Source organism: Chamaea fasciata, unplaced genomic scaffold (assembly GCF_029207755.1).
Source record: "Chamaea fasciata isolate MVZ Bird 193981 ecotype frontalis unplaced genomic scaffold, bChaFas1.0.hap1 SCAF_360, whole genome shotgun sequence".
Taxonomy (NCBI): domain Eukaryota; kingdom Metazoa; phylum Chordata; class Aves; order Passeriformes; family Sylviidae; genus Chamaea; species Chamaea fasciata.
Window position 1 is genome coordinate 11,277 of NW_027094445.1, and position 4,086 is coordinate 15,362.

Genomic DNA, 4,086 nt, shown 5'->3' on the forward strand with positions numbered 1-4,086 from the left:
TCCCGACCGCAACGCCAGCTTGGGCCTCAGGCCCCGAGACCCTCAACCCGCCCGCCGGGGGGGGCCGCACCTCTCGGGAGCCGCAGCCGACACTGACAGGACCCGAACCAGAACGCCCGCTCCCATTCCCGGCCCCGCCTGGCTCCGCGCAGGGCCGCGAGCAACCTCGGCTCGGCTCGGCTCGGCTCAGCTGCGAGGGGCGGGGCGGGGTCGCGGGCGATGGTCCCGCCCCCAAGCCGGGGCGTGCTCGGGGCGGAGCCGGGGCGGGCTCGGAGCGGAGCCGGGGCGGGCTCGGGGCGGATCCGGGGCGGGCTCGGGGCGGATCCGGGGCGGATCCGGGGCGGGCTCGGGGCGGAGCCGAGGCGGGCTCGGGGCGCAGCCGGGGCGGGCTCGGGGCGGATCCGGGGCGGAGCCGGGGCGGGCTCGGGGCGGAGCCGGGGCGGGCTCGGGGTGGGCTCGGGGCGGAGCAGGGGCAGAGCCGGGGCGGGCTCGGGGCGGGGCCGGGGCGGAGCCGGGGCTCTGTGAGGCGGGGCCGGAGGCAGCCGGGGCCGGGCAGTACCGGGGGCGCGGCTTCAGGGGCGCGGGGCGGGTCCCAAGTGCACGGCGCCGGGACCCCACCGGGGCGTTCCTCACCGAGCCCATAGAGCAGCAGCTACTTCCGCCACCCTTTTGAATCCCCGCGATTGGCGGGCTCGCTGAGGCATCGGCAGTGCTGATTGGACAGCGGGCCCCGGGAACCGCCCCCGCCCCCCGGCCCGCGCTGAGGGCCCGGGGCCTCCGCCCTCAGACCGGCTCCGGCTCCAACCCGGCCCGGGCTCTGCTCCGGTCCCCCCGGCCCGCCCTGAGGGCCCGGGGGCTCTGCGCCGAGACCGGCCTTGCCCCTCCCCGCCTCGCCCTGTAGTAGATTTCTGTTTGGTTTGTGGGAAGAAACAGGTGTGAGAAGTGAGATTTGTGCTGGAGAGGTGCTGCTGGGAAGAAAGGATGGAGTAAATCTGCTCCAAGGATGTGCGATGAAGAATTCAGGGTCAGAGGTGGGCAGTATTTATAAACTGTCTCCATATTTCCCTGTATCTCTGGGTGTTTGGATTGAGCCTGGGATTGTCAGCTATGTTATAAACAAGCCAACCCGGCTACTGAACTCCCAATGAACGTTTGGAAACCCTTGCACAGAAAGACAAGGTAGTAATGATTCCAAAGGAGAAAATGTAAATGAAGGGTAACGATTGCTGGGAAATTTCCTTAGGAATTGTGAACCTCACACAAACGGAATTTAGGAGGTGGAATCCCAGTTTCAGCCTTGGGCACGTGCAGGAGAAGAGGGATCCTTATTCACAGCAAGGAAAGCCCGGTGCCCCAGCGTGTCAGTGCACACAGTGCAATGTCCAGGAAATGAGCGGCAGGGACTGGCAGCAGCTGCAGGTGAGAGCTGTCACAGGCTGATTGAGGGGACAGAGCAGCCCCAGGTGAGAGCTGTCACACTGATGAGGGGACAGAGCAGCCCCAGGTGAGAGCTGTCACACTGATGAGGGGACAGGTGGAAGCTGTAAAGGATAACGAGGGGGCGGGTCCTGCCAGCACTGCTTTAAGAGGGGAGCCCGAGCTCAGTTTGGCACGGAGCTGCGGGAGGAGAGGGGTTTATGCTGGGCTCCCAGGTGAGGCTCATGGAAGGATGGTGAGTTCATCTCACAGGGGCTGGGGGAGGCCTTGGGCGTGGAACATTACTTCAGGAGGTGCTGAGGGACAAACCTTTGTGCCGAGCAGCAGCAGCACAAAAGGTTGAAATAAGTTTTGGTTTGGCATGTAGTGATGGGATTGGCGTCTATGGTGTGCTAGTGTTATCTAAAGGTTTAAACTTTAATGTTTATTTTTAAAGCTTTAAGTTAATGAATTAATATAGGTTGCAAGACATGGGCTTTTTCCTTTTTATTTGGCTAGCGGGAGGTCTTTAACTTTGGGGGCGCTCTGGGTATATGTTCTGGAGTATTATTGAGGGGATTGGACGTGGGGTTGTTTTTATTATATTCAGTAGTTTGACTGGGGGTGATAAGAGTTGGCTTTTTTTGCTGGAATTTTTTTGGGGTTGTCTGTTTGAAAATTTATGTATTTATGCAGTTAAGTGTAGTGGTGTTTCCGGTGTAACTCTTCAGCTTATGTTATTGTTTGTGTGTTTGAGGTGGTCCACTTGTCTTACGCCCTGACCGATTGGCCAACAGATCTGCTGAGATCATACATCGATGTTTGTTTTATTTCTTGTAGCCGAATAAGAGACAGCAGCCCGGTGACAGCAGGAAATTCCCAGAGGGCGAGGCGGCCTTCTGTGGCACCCGACATGGATTCTCATCCCCAGACGTCCAAGAGATAAGTGGAGGGTTCAGAGCCACAGAGGGGATGAAAGTGGAGTGCTGGGTCAGGACTTGTCAGGAGGGGTTTTTGAGTCAGGTTTGGAGATAGGGATGTCCAAGATGTGCCAATTGAGAGTACAGGTGTACCAGCCCGACCCAAACCCGAAGGAGTAGCCCTAAAGACATGCCCGTTTCCCTGAGTGCGGGTACAGGCAGGAGCCCTTATGCAGGACAATGCTAGAAGGCCTGGCTGCGAGGTGTAGGGCTCTAAAGAAGTTGGGTTTAGAAGGGGGGAGGTGTAGCCACACACACAGAGGCTGAGGTAAAGGACTCAAGGACTAGAGGACACACGGTGAAAACCAGGGGAACAGGCTAGGATACAAGTCAGAGTACAGGTGTAGCGGCCCTCACAGCACTGCTACCAGCACACTTCCCCTGAGAGCAGGTGCAGGCAGCAGCCCTAGTGCAGGAACACACCAGAAGCTCTGACCTGTGCAGACACTGTCAGGCTAGGGCCAGGCAGGAAGCGATAGTGGGGAGCAGGATCCAGCAGGGCTGGGGATAACGGGGGTTTCCCGCCCCACCCACCCTGGGATTCCCTGTCTCTCCGCAGCCGGTGGAAGTGCTCCTGATTTCCCTCTCGAGGCGGCGGTTGGTAAGGCTTCGTGCCTTTTGCCACCGCAAAGAGTTCGGCTCTGTCAGCCTCTGCCCTGTCTCAGGGCCACGTTTAGGGTAGGCAGGGAACAACTGTGGATGTACCTGTCCTGCGTGCGGGACAGCTCTTGGGACCCTAACGGTGCAGAGCGTCCCCGGCTGCAAGGTCTAGGGCTCTGAAGAAGCAGGGTTCAGAAGGGGGGAGGTTACAGTGATGCACACAGAGGCTGAGGTAAAGGACTCAAGGACTAGAGAACACACAGTGAAAATCAGGGGTACAGGCTAGGATACAAGTCAGAGTACAGGTATCCCGGTCCTCACAGTGCTGCTTCCAACACTGTTTCCCTGAGAGCAGGTGCAGGCAGCAATCCTAATGGCAAGGCAATGCCAGAAGTCCTGAGAGGTGCAGGCAGTAACCCTAAGCTAGGGCCAGGCAGGAAGTGACAGTGGTGGGGCCGAGTCCACAGGGTTGAGGTTCACCGGGGATGTCCACCCTGCGTTCCTGTCCTGCTCTAACCGGGGATGCTCACAGCCCTAATGGAGGCCACGGTGGGTGGGCTCGGTGCCAGTAACGCCTCTAAGGCTTTGGCGCTGCGAGCGTCAGCCTCCGAGCTCAGCTGAAGCACACACGGGGCCCGAGGACCCGGTCCTGCTTAAGAGACGGTGAGTAGCAGAGCTGCTGGTTTTTGGCTGATGTGCAGCTAAGATTATGCTTTGATGTTTGGTTTTCTTTATTGTAGCTGACTAGGAGACAGCAGGCAAGTGACAGGAGGAATTTCCCAGAGGCATAGGCGGCCTTCTTTGGGACCCAGCGTGGATTCACCTCCCCAGACATCTGAGAGATAAGTGGAGGGCTCGGAGCCAGGGAGGGCTTGAAAGCGGGGGTGTGGGATCAGGGGCCACCGGGAGGGATTTTTTGAGTCATTTTTGGTGACAGGGATGTCCAAGAAGTGACCGCTTAGGCTACAGAAAGTCTCATTCTGGATCAGAGTGCCGAGGTGTGCCGGGCAGAGCAGTCCTGGTGTGTGTTGTGTCACTTGTCTGTTGTGCACTCTGTCTGTTTGGTGTCTTGTCTTTTCCTTTTGTCCTT

The 4,086-nt window shown here is 58.9% G+C and overlaps 1 long non-coding RNA gene across 1 annotated transcript; it reads left to right on the forward strand.

Annotated features, from left to right (window-relative positions):
• Positions 1 to 810: 810 nt before the first annotated feature.
• LOC136305316 (uncharacterized) lies at positions 811 to 3,546 on the forward strand. The gene is made up of 3 exons (XR_010725245.1): positions 811 to 1,031; positions 1,244 to 1,419; positions 2,257 to 3,546. It is a non-coding gene; the product is annotated as an uncharacterized lncRNA (long non-coding RNA).
• The last annotated feature ends 540 nt before the right edge of the window (positions 3,547 to 4,086 follow it).